This window comes from Panthera uncia, assembly GCF_023721935.1.
Source record: "Panthera uncia isolate 11264 chromosome A1 unlocalized genomic scaffold, Puncia_PCG_1.0 HiC_scaffold_17, whole genome shotgun sequence".
NCBI lineage: Eukaryota > Metazoa > Chordata > Mammalia > Carnivora > Felidae > Panthera > Panthera uncia.
In genome coordinates this window covers 70,582,528-70,595,061 of record NW_026057577.1, presented here as the reverse complement: position 1 = coordinate 70,595,061, position 12,534 = coordinate 70,582,528, and the positions used below count along the sequence as shown (strand labels likewise).

General features: G+C 35.4%; 1 long non-coding RNA gene across 1 annotated transcript in view; it reads left to right on the top strand.

Annotated features, from left to right (window-relative positions):
- LOC125934952 (uncharacterized) overlaps positions 1 to 10,289 on the top strand; it is an 89,530-nt gene extending 79,241 nt beyond the window's left edge. Inside the window, exon 5 of the long non-coding RNA XR_007461582.1 lies at positions 7,897 to 10,289. This is a non-coding gene — a long non-coding RNA (uncharacterized LOC125934952). The remainder of the gene's footprint in view (positions 1 to 7,896) is intronic.
- Positions 10,290 to 12,534: the final 2,245 nt, after the last annotated feature.

The window sequence follows — 12,534 nt, the reverse complement described above, 5'->3', positions numbered from 1 at the left end:
CTCTTCCTCAAGGGGACATATACTACTGCTGTGCTCGTGTGAAGTAATAATGAGATACCATAAGCAAACAGTAGATGATTCATGTCAGATGGTTCTTCAATAACATTAGGGGGGAAAAAGCAGCTGATGTATGGGATATTGAAGGCAGATTAAGTTGTTAATGTATATTAGTATATTCTTAATTTCCTTTTAATTGAAAAAGACATATTGACTTTAATTAGAACCATTTCACAGGAACTGTCAATTAGCACATGTCAAACTAGTTAATTCAGAACAGAATTCTTTTAATTAGGGTCTGCTTTCCTTTAACTATGGGGCCAATGAAATCAGCCTTTCCTTATCTAGATTTTAAATGTCTCTAAGACATATAATACAAATGTAGACTCTTATCTATTATTAGAAGCCCATATGGATAACATTAAAATGATGATGCTGGCATTGTTCATGCAGCACAAATCAGAGTCCCTTTATGACTGTTAGAAAAAAAAATGGCTTTGAACAAAGACTATTTTAAATACCAGATTTATCCTACTTTAAAGAGACTACAAAATTTATGACATGCATGTTCACATTTAAAGTATTATTTAATACGTCTGCTCAAATAAATGGGCCTATTCAAACGTTTTGTGTGTTCTATCAGCCGAAGACACATAAAACATTGTCAAGCCATACAGCAACATTTTTTCCTTAAATGAACTGTAATCAAAAAGGGAAAACAGACTGAATGATTTTTTTTTTGCACAACATAAAAATAGCATTGTTAACTTTCATTGCATCCAAAGATTTAATACGAATAGTTGATACGGTGACTAAACCACTGGTATGAGCTAATGTAATCTTAGTAATCAAACTGTAAAATCTGAAACTTGGCTTTTTCTTGATGTAATGTTGTGGAATTGCAGCATGTTAGTTACAGTTGGCATGAGGATGAGCACGTAGAGTGAGTTTGCTGGGGCAGGACTCTATGGTGTTCACCTATGAAATAGGTATACTCAGTATTAAAAGAAGATTTAAAGTGGCATGTAAAAGAAAATTAATTGGAAGTCTAGCTTACTTTATCATGTAAGATTTAGCCGCTATTTTACTGAGTTAAAGTAAGCAAGGATTACAGAAATCAATAAAAAAGAATATTTAATAAGCCAGTCTGGATTCCAAAGAGAATTATCTAGTATGTATCCTCATATTTGTCCATTTGTGGTAGGTACATTTAATGATAACTGTACTGTTCCTTACTAAAGTATGATGTAGTGTAGATGTCTCAGTAGCTGAATTTGTGACAGTCGAATTAAATGAATAATTGTTGTAATCTTCTAATTTTGATTAACAGGCAAAACAGAGTATACAAAAATATGAAAAAACAACCAGAAAAACCCTTTTCCTTCTAGAGTTGACCTCTTTTTCTGAACTGTTCTTAGAGGGACCTCAGCTCTCTACTGTGTGTTTGAGAGACACAACTTACAGTTAGCATGCCCATATTTGTTTCAATCTGTAGCTTTTAATTATTTTTGGTGCCATATAGTCACTTGAGTCTGGAATAAAAGATATTAATCCTCTTCCCAGAAAATATACATAAGCAGACATGCACTAAATGTTCAGGGTGGGAAAACGTTATGAAAAATAATTTGGTACAGGCTGCTGAAAGGTGGAACCTCAGTTTGATATAATTGACTACTTGTAGTGTTGCAGACACTGTGCTTGGTCTGGGAAAATAACAATGAGCAAGATGAGCAACCTTAACATCTGAGTAACTGTGGCAAATTATTAACACATTTTCAGAAATTACTGTGTGATTATTATTTAAAAAAATTTTTTTTACTTTCTGAACTGGTTAAAAATTGACCTATATTTACAAATCTTGGACAAATTTTATATGTGACAAGATTGACAATTTTACATAAAAATTGAAAAATACAAGTATTGAAACAGTAGATGAGACTAATTTTATAAGTTTAATTCAACAGATTTTATTAATCATTTCCATCCTAATTATAATTCCATTTTGGTTAATAATCTTAGGTGATATTAATTAATGCTATAACTTTGATCCATCTTTTTGTTCTGTTTATTCACTTAAATTATATAATTTATAATAATTTATGAAGAAGGCATAAAGCATACTAATACAGTTTTACGAATTAGTCTTAAACTCTAAACTGTGTAAAGGATCTTGGGTGGGGTGCTAATTAATTTCTTGATTATCTTTGAGTTACTTATCTGTGCTATGCCAGGGTTTAAATTCAAACAAACTTTTGAGTAATATCAACACGTGCAGAATCTGTTATTCCACTAGATAGTATTAATTCCTTTGTAACTTCAGAGGGGTCATTTGGGTGTCTGTGTGTGTGCATGTACGTGCACATGTTTAATCTTTGGGTATACTGTAGACTGTTATGTATGTATAAAACTTGTTATGTATGTATAAAACTTGCATACTTAATGTGCTTTTAGTCCCATTTTTATCCTTGGTTGTCTATAGCAGTTTAAATTGCCTTGTCTGTTTCAGGGGCACCTGGGTGGCTTAGTTGGTTAAGCAGCTGACTTTGGCTCATGTCATGATCTAATGGTTCATGAGTTCGAGCCCCGCTTGAGGCTCTGTGCTGACAACTCAGCACCTGAAGCCTGCTTCAGATTGTGTCTCCCTGTCTGTCTGCCCCTCCTCTCCCCTGCCCTCTCTTTGTCTCTCTCTGTCTCTCTCTCTCTTTCTCAAAAATAAACAAATAAATTAATTAAAAATTGCCTTGTCTATTTTACCTTTTGTAAAGTTGACCATTGGTGTATTTGTCAGCAACAAAAATTTTGGCCTTTGGAAATTTACAGGACACATGAGCCTTAACTTGGTTTAATCATCTTAATGGTATAGATGGTATAGGTTATATATATATTGATAAGAATAGGCAAAAATTACTCAGAGCATATGTTTTTGAATCAAAACCATAGCCATTTTATTTATTTATTTACTTATTTTTAGAGAGAGGGAGACAGAGAGGATGCACGTGAGCGGGGTGGGGAGAGAGATAGAGAGAGAGAGAGAGAACCCCATGAGGGGCAGAGAGAGAGAGAAGTGAGGCTCACTTGGGGCTCGTGTTTTTACTTGAAACAGGGTTTGTGCTCACCTGAAGTGGAGCTCGAGCTCAGCTGAAATGGGGCTAATGCTCACCTGATGGGGGTTCAAGCTCACCCCAACTGGAATTTGTGCTTCCCCGATATGGGACTTGAACTCACCAACTGTGAGATCATGACCTGAACTGAAGTTAAATGCTTAATGATTGAGCCGCTCAGGTGCCCAAAACCATACCCATTTAACTCTGACTTGGTTAGCTGCATTTTAACAGATTATTTAAATTATTAGGAGCTGTGATTTCAAATAGCTTTATCCAAAGAGGAAAATTATTGAAATCACTGGAATGTTTTATGTAAAGGGATGTAACTTTCAGATGAAAAATTTGAATTGTTGGATTTTAAGAGTTAATTGGAAATTTTCTTAATTATTTCATCTACTTTTTGATCCTTAATCAACATCATATTGATTTTAATAGGGACTAAATGCACCACCCTGAATGTGGGATTTCTATACTCCATATGTGTGTAACTAGCCCCACCTCTGCAACCTCTGACATACACTTTTTTTCTGTCTATTGATAAACAGTTGTCTAACATATTAACTACATAATTTAGTAGATTTAATTTTTTATATCTTGAGAGTGTGTTCATGTTATCTTTTGGAAAGTGACGGAGTTGTGTGTGTGTGTGTGTGTGTGTGTGTGTGTGTATGTATATATATGTAGGCAGCCAGTCTCAGGTTAGTTTGGTTCAGTACCACAAGTATTTAATAGGGACGCCTGGTTAGCTCAGTCGGTTAAGCGTCTGACTCTTGATTTTGGCTCAGATCTTGATCTCATGGTTTGAGTTGGAGCCTGCACTGGAAGCACAGAGGCTGCTTGGGACTCTCTCTCTCTCCCTCTCTCTCTGCCCCTCCCTTGCTCATGCTATCTCTCTCTCTCAAAATAAGTAAACAAACTTTTTTTTTAAATTTTTTTTTAACGTTTATTTATTTTTGAGACAGAGAGAGACACAGCATGAACGGGGGAGGGGCAGAGAGAGAGGGAGACACAGAATCCAGGCTCTGAGCCATCAGCCCAGAGCCCAATGCGGGGCTCGAACTCACGGACCGCGAGATCGTGACCTGAGCTGAAGTCGGACGCTTAACCGACTGAGCCACCCAGGCGCCCCTGAACTTTTAAAAAATTAAAAAAAAACCCCAAAAAACCAAGTATGTATTAACCACCTCTTATTCAGAAACAGTTAATGTTAGCTACTATCTTGTTGAACATTAGTTAAAATGTTTATTTGCCTTTTCCTTGACTATGTAGAATCTTGTTAAAAACTAATAATGTTCAGTAAATTATTAGTTGCCTTTTCAAAATTATTTAATACTTTATAGTTGAAATAGTTTTTTAATTTTATATATTTATTTTGAGAGAAAGCAAGTGAGTGAGAGTGGGGGAGGGATAGAGGGAGAGGGAGAGAGAGAATACCAAGCAGGCTCTGCACTGTCACCACGGGGCTCAATCCCACGACCCTGAAATCATGACGTGAGCTGAAATCTGGAGTCAGACACTTAACCGACTGAGCCATTCAGGCACCCCTATAGTTGAAATATTTTCAATACTATTATCTAGTGCAAGATGAATAATTCCATCGTTACAGTTAATAGTTTAATTTCATTCACTGGTATCATTAGGTGTTCTGGCATATGGAAAAGCTGGGTTCAAATTACAGTATCGCTATTTACTACCTTTATAAACTTAGATAAATTGCTAACTTCTGAGGTTCATTTCCCTCCCCTGAAAAATGGGAATAATAACACTACTTGGTAGTGTTGTATGGATTAAATGGAATATGTAAAGGGTTTAGCATCTTGTGTCTTTTATATACTCAGTAAATACTTGTTCCCAACCCCTTTTCAGTTTTGTTGTACTAACTGCCTCTACTGAGAAATTTATTGTTAAATAGATTTACTCCTATATGGAAATACAGATTGTTAACATGAATGCTCTACTGATTTGATAGTTAATAGATATTAACAGGGGAAGTTACTACTATCTTTGTTGCTTCAGGAGAATCCAGCTGATGACAATCACCTACTTATGACCAGCAGTCCTTTCTTCACTGTTTGTGTGAAATATATTTTATGACTATCACTAAGTGAAATGGCTTTTAACAAAAACCGTTCGTTTATAATAGTGCAATGTAGAATATTCAATTTTTTTTGTAAGCTGTCTGCTCAGTGTGGGACTTTAGCTCATGACCCCAAGTTAAGAGTCGCATCTCTACCAAATGAGCCAGTCAGGCACTCCCAAATATTCTTGAATAGCAATATTAGCTCCTAAATATGTGAAAAAGATGTATAAAAATAACCTGTAATTGTACCAACTAAAGGAAACCATTGTAAATATTTTGGTGTGTTTTATATGTATATGCTGAAAAATTTATTAGGCCATTACATTTTATTCATAATTGTGATTTAAATGGCTACACAGTATTCATTTTTTAAACCAAGTTCTTTTTGAAGTTTGCATTTTTTTCCTGCTCCACTAAGTTAGAATGAACATCTTTATATATATAAACTTTATATGCACTTCTTATTATTTCCTTAGGATAATTCTTAGGAATAGAATTACTGATCAAAGAGAATTAACATTAACATTTGATATATATTAACCCAAGTTGCTTTCCAGAAAAGTGTCAATTAATACTCCCACTAGCCCCAAATATGACCTTCTGACAAAAGAATGAATTGCTTTTTGAATATACAGTTTGGCTAGTTGTTAAGTCAGTTGATTAATATATAGTTTTTGGCTAATTGATTCTTTCCTAATTGATTCAGTTTGGCACTAATTTAGGAAGAGTTTGAATAACATTATAATGACCCATGTGATCTTTCCTGGGATTTTCTAAAGATAGCTTTTAATTTAAAAGTAATGTTTAAAGTAACATTTGGTGTAAGTGGTAGCTGGTATGCCAATTTGACTTAGTCACATCTTGATTTTTATATGTGTTATGAGGTCTCTTTGGGGCTAATATAGCAATTTTTAGAGGAAAATGAGATTCTTCTAATGTGCAATTAAAGTATTTGCATTATTGGCAATATATAGGGAGAAACTTAAGGGTAAAAATCAGCTCATTTTATTTCGTAGAAAAATCGGAAATAGGAAAAATATGCTAACATGATTATATCTAATGAGGGAAATGTTCCATGCAGATGTCTTTTTTCTATTAATCCCTAAAATGACTGTATGCTTTTATTTATATGGGTAACATCAGATACAAACATGTTACTAGAATATATTGACACTTACAAAAAAGATACACAATATGAGTTTAGAATTTTAATAAATTCTCTTTTAAAGGTGATTTAAATCTTTAGATAATGTAAGATTTGAGATTTCAACAAAGATGTAATGTCTGTATATGCTACTTCTGAGAGTTATTTAGATATTTTTTTTCTTGCTTAGCTGTGTTTACTGCAGCTTCCAACATAGGGGATTGAGAACTGGGTCCTGTATGATGGATCTTTTATGGGACACAGAGAAATATAATTTTATTTAGTTATGTTTGAAGCCTCTATCTAGGCACACTGCAAGCAATATTATTCTTACTATCACATATAGATAACAAAGTCACAAGCTCAAGCTAACAAAAAGGGCATGTGAAAGGAAAAGAGACATTATTCTTGTTTTTGCTGTTGTCAGTAGGAATTTTTACATTTTCTTTGTACATGGGCACCTTTTCATGTTTATTATACTACATTGATAGCACTGTCACATTTCATTAAGTTAACTCCAACTTAGTGAAAATGAGAAAAAGAATATTTTGCTGCTACTATTATTCTAGACTTTTTTCCTATAAATACTTACCTTTTATATAAGTTACGAGTTATTTGAGAATAAGAACGCTTTAAGGACATGTATTTTGTTTTAAGCTAGATTAGGCTGCTAAATATAAAGCTAAATTTGGACCTCTCCTTTCATGCTTGGTAAATATGTTGTGGTATTTTTTTTTTTTTTAATTTTTTTTTCAACGTTTTTTATTTATTTTTTTGGGACAGAGAGAGACAGAGCATGAACGGGGGAGGGGCAGAGAGAGAGGGAGACACAGAATCAGAAACAGGCTCCAGGCTCCGAGCCATCAGCCCAGAGCCTGACGCGGGGCTCGACCTCACGGACCGCGAGATCGTGACCTGGCTGAAGTCGGACGCTTAACCGACTGCGCCACCCAGGCGCCCCTGTTGTGGTATTAATACAGACAAATACAAACATTTCTTATATTCCGCACTTGTCATTTTTTTTTTTTTTTCTACTGAATATATGTCAGTGAAGGCACAGCTTTGGTAAGGGGTGGGGAGACACATATACACAAATGATCTATCCTCTTGCACTGGTATTAGCATCCTTGGTCTTGAAACTAAGGAAAGCAGATAATAAAGTCACACTGGTAGCTACACATAGTTTATACAAACCCTATCAGATTTGATAGTATTCTACACCTGAATGTACAATGACAGAGACAGGGAGTGTGGGTGTGGGGAATTGAAAAGAAACAGAGAAAGGTGTAGAGAATAATGTTCTTGTCTTTTGATTTTTAATTTGTAGAATTAACTTCTTTTCTCTTAAGTCTTGAACTTATGGTTGTAATTGGAGTTAATTTAAGCATAGTTACCAAAATAATGGAATAAATCGTTTCAGACTTGGTATCTTTTTGGTCGCTGAGTATATTCATTAGCTGTAAGTAGGGCATTATGTTGTTTATAAATTTTAATGCCTTGTCATTTGTAAATATACCTGATATTTTAAAAAAAGTCCATTTCTCCTTATTTGGATTTTCTTTGCTCTCTAGGATTAATGGGCAAAACATGAACTTCACTCTGAATTTCTCCTGAAATTTTAATTTAAAGTTTACTTTTGCAAGACTCATTTTGAATTACAGAGATCATCTTCTACCTGTAGCCTCTTTTGGGAGGATTTCCAAAAGAGTAAGTTGACTTTCCGGGATATGATACTTTGGGAAACATTTGGCTTAAATAATGGATACTTTTATGTTGGCTCCTGCTAATGTGTTAGAGATTATTCTTCAAAGAGTCCAGTTGAATACCAGTGTCTTTTGGTGAGGGGTGGGAATACAGAATCATTTATAAGCCTGATGGTACTATTTGTCAGTTTTCTTTTTCTTTTTTAAACTTTAATAGGCATCAGGATCAACTTCATAAAAAAAGGTAATGTCAGGCTTAAGATTTTAGCAAATACATTTTGGTGGATATTCCATGAGTTTTTTAATGGAATGTGAGGATAAAAGTCAAAGATGTTGATTGTTTTTGTATAACCTGGTGGCTATAGTTAACAATATGACACTTCTACTTTAAAATATGTTAAGAGGATAGATCTCTTGTTAAGTGTTCTTAGGACATAACAAAAAAAAAAGACACAAGAGAAAACTAGGGAAGTTTTGGAGATAATAGATATGTTTATAGTATGTTGATAGTGGTGATAGTATCAGAGGTGTATGCATAAGTCCAAACTTATCACAATGTATACATTAAATATGTGCCATTTTTATATGTCACTTATAATTCAATAAAGATTAAAATGCATGTTGATTGTATTTTAAAGATATACTCTGGAGAAGGAGGAGAAAAATACTAAACAGATGATGTCACAAAGCATTCAGTTCTTGATGTAGGAGTTTGTGAAAAGGAATGGCTTCATGATTCTTTGTTTCATTCTGTTGCCTTCATGATGAGTACTTGATACTGCTAATAATGATATTGGTGTATTCCTTGGCATTTAAAGGAATATCAAATATATTCTTTACATTAGAAAGCTTTTCTTCTGCTGAGGCTACTGATTCACAGGAAAAAAAAACTCTTGGGTATAATCTACAAATGAAAAACAGTTGATGACAGGAAGCAAACGTGGAGGAGGTAAAGAGATGGTGAAGAGATGGCAAAAGTGGGTAGACACTGAGAGAGGAAATATTAGAGGAAGGAAGATGAGGGAGAATGGGTGGGATTAAAACAAAAGAGAGTGATTTTTCTCCTTTTGGCTTAGGCCTCAACCAACCGTGTCCTGGCTTTCTTCCTCTTACATCTACCCTGATGATCACCCTCCAGCTATTAAAATCACTCTAATTCTGGTGCTAATCCAGTTCCTCCTGACTTTTTACCTTTGCATCCACAGGTATCCTAAGTTCACATGGCCACCATAACTGTCACTGGGCTTTGTTTTCCTCATTCCGTTGTCATTTATTAGGAAGCCTTCTTTCTTTCTTTCTTTTTAAATTTTTTTATGTTAATTTATTTTTGAGGGAGAGAAAGAGTACAAACAGAGGAGGGGCAGAGACAGAGGGAGACACAGAATCCGAAGCAGGCTCTAGGCTTTGAGTTGTCAGCACAGAGCCTGATGTGGGGCTTGAACCCATGAACTGTCAGGTCATGACCTAAGCTGAAGTTGGAGGATTAACCAATTGAGCCAGTCAGGTGCTGCTAGGAAGCTTTCTTGAATATTCAAATATTTCCACTTAGTTAATGAACAGATTCACTGTGAATAATAATGCAGTGTCACTTTATGTATGCCAGGTAGTGTTCTAGGCTCTGGATATAAAGAACTTAATGAGTTGAAGTCTCAATTCCCATTGAGCTTATGTTACAACACATGAATAAGTATATATTTGAATTGCTTTGGGGAGAAAAAAATGCAAATGAAGGGGGTAGAGAATCACAGAGTATGCTACTTTAGAAAGGGTAGTTAAGGAAGTTTTGTCTGTGGAGGTGATATTTAAGCAGAAATCTGAATGATGTGAGGGAACAAGCCATATGAGTTTCAGGGCAGTATGTGCTTGGTGAGACAAGTGCATAGGCTTACGTTTGATGTCTTCAAGGGTCAGCAAGAAGTGCAGTGGATGGATGGGGAGAATGGTAGGAAATGAGGTTAAGAGTTAGGCAGAGGCTGGTCATAAGCCTGATAGACCACAGTAAAGTTCTTGGATTTTATTTTAAGAGTGATGAGGTGGATTCACTCCATGCTAGGGGTATCTTCTCAGATGAGAGCAGAGCTGCAAGGTATCAGAATTCTTACGCACTTACCCAGTTGCATGTATTAATATAAATATTGTAGTAGAAATGGGAAATGGTTGTTCAGGACAGCTTACGCTGAGTCACATTACTGAAGGTCTGTTTTACCTTCAGAAGAGGACTACAGTACCGTAATGAGATAGGTGACTGTTCTCCTGGGAAGGTTTCAGTGATAAATTCTTCTAGAGGCCAGTAGAAGTGAAGTCAGTGGTAGCCAATCCAGCAGATATTTTTGCGGGCTTATTAAATATCAGACACTGTGCTGGTTGCTTTTGCACACGTTAGGCTGTGCAGCAATTTGTCCCCATTTTACGGATCAGAATACGAAAGCTCAGAGGTCCTATTGTGCCACAACTGCTGTAATTATTCGGTTGAGTATCTGAATATTCATACTAAAGTAAGGTCCTTGCCTGAATTGCTGGGATTAATTGCAACAATGTAGATCTGGGTATTATAGTTTTAATCAGACAATGTGCTGTTAAATTTCTAAGACTATATTAAAGAGGTAATTAAAAGTCTTTTACTTTAAAACACATACTTTATAATTTTCTGGAAATTAAAGGACTATGTATGTGGTCATTTTGGAAAAATTAGAAATATTTGTTTTTTACTATGAATAATAGCCAAATTATGGAAAGAGCCCAAATGTCCATCAACTGATGAATGGATAAAGAAAATGTGTAATGGAAGATTACTCAGCAATCAAAAAGAATGAAATCTTGCCTTTTGCAACTAGAGTGTATTATGCTAAGCAAAATAAGTCAATCAGAGAAAGACAAATATATGATTTCACTCATGTGAAATTTAAGAAAAAAATCAGATGAACATAGGGGAAGGGAAGGAAAACTAAAATAAGATAAAAACAGAGAGGCAAACTATGAGACTCTTAACTATCGACAACAAACTGAGGGTTGATGGAAGGGAGGTGGGTGGGGGGATGGGCTTGTTGGGATGAGCGATGTGTGTTATATATAAGTGATGAATCACTAACTTCTATACTTGAAACCAATACTACACTATATGGTGACTAAACTGAATCTAAAAAAAAAAGAACTACAATTTTTAAAATGCACATACCCATATACTCATGCTGTGACCGCCTCTCTGCTTCCACCTTGTAAATACCTCAGATTAACACTTTTCCCAATGTAGAAAGTGGATTCTGGCGGTACTGTTATTGCATTTATTTAAATAGTTGCAGAATGAGTGATTTTACTCATTTTGTTTAGTGTTACCAATTGTTTGGGCTTGCCCTAAGGTAGTTTATTACTTTCAAATGAGTTTGAGAAACTTAATGAATGTGTTTGATAATTCAGTGTATCTAGTGAAATTGTTACAGAAGTCATCCGAAGAGCTTGGTTCTGTAGTCTCTTTAGTAGTGATTTGAAGCCTTATACTCTGGTAGCCTATCTATAGGGCATGTTACCAAATCTAATATTTATTTGGTATAATTCATGTAAAGAAAGAACATAAAATGCGTCCCCCTTCCCGTCATAACCTCCCTGCTTACAGCCGACTGTGGAAGTATATCTCAGTCTACAATGTCACATGTTCAAGGGATACACTTTTTGTTCTTTGTTGGAAACTCAGTTTCTATTTTGAGCTTCCATTTTGTCCAGGTGACTGAAGTTTTAATCTTGATGAGGAGTGTCTTTTTCCTTTTCTCTTACCTCTGCTAATTCTTGGATGGGGGTGGTGGGTCCTACTACACATCTTCATCTTTCCACAATAGTGGCATTTGTAGAAATGTTAGTCCTTCATTTTGTTTTTGAAGTTACTTGGCCATCATAGGTTGCTGCTCATTCCTCATTCACATCCACAAGGTATTAGCTAGTAAAACAACTGTTCTTACAATTTCCATGCTGATGACAACACTGTAATCTTTCTGTGGTCTCCAGACTTTAATAAGATATGGAGAATTCTGTGAGACTGCCCCTTGTCTCAGCTTTGCTGGGCCTGAGTGGGGCCTGGGAAATTCTGAGGATAATATCTCATTTGCCCCTTACAATTATCCAACCAGTTCTGTGGGATCTTCCTGCCTCCCTGAGTTTGTACCTCGGAAGTGGGATGCAGATTGCCTCTGTTCTCTTGTGAGAACAATGTCTAAATCCATTATTCATTTTACTCTTCTTTTCCCCATTCAAGGATTTTCATCAAGTCTAGAGGGTGAGGAAATCTTTTGTCTTTGCTCATTTTGTTTTTAAGGTGTTCTAGATCTGTTTTCTGTCCTAGATGTTGCACATACGTGGGCTGAATTTGACCCACAGAAGTTCATTTTACTTGGGTAATATTTTAAAAATGGGAAAATTCACATAAAAATCTGAATTTCCAGATTTTTTTTGATGGGGTGGTGGGGGGGGGGGGAGAATGATTTGGCAACATTGGACCCACATTTCTATATGATAAAA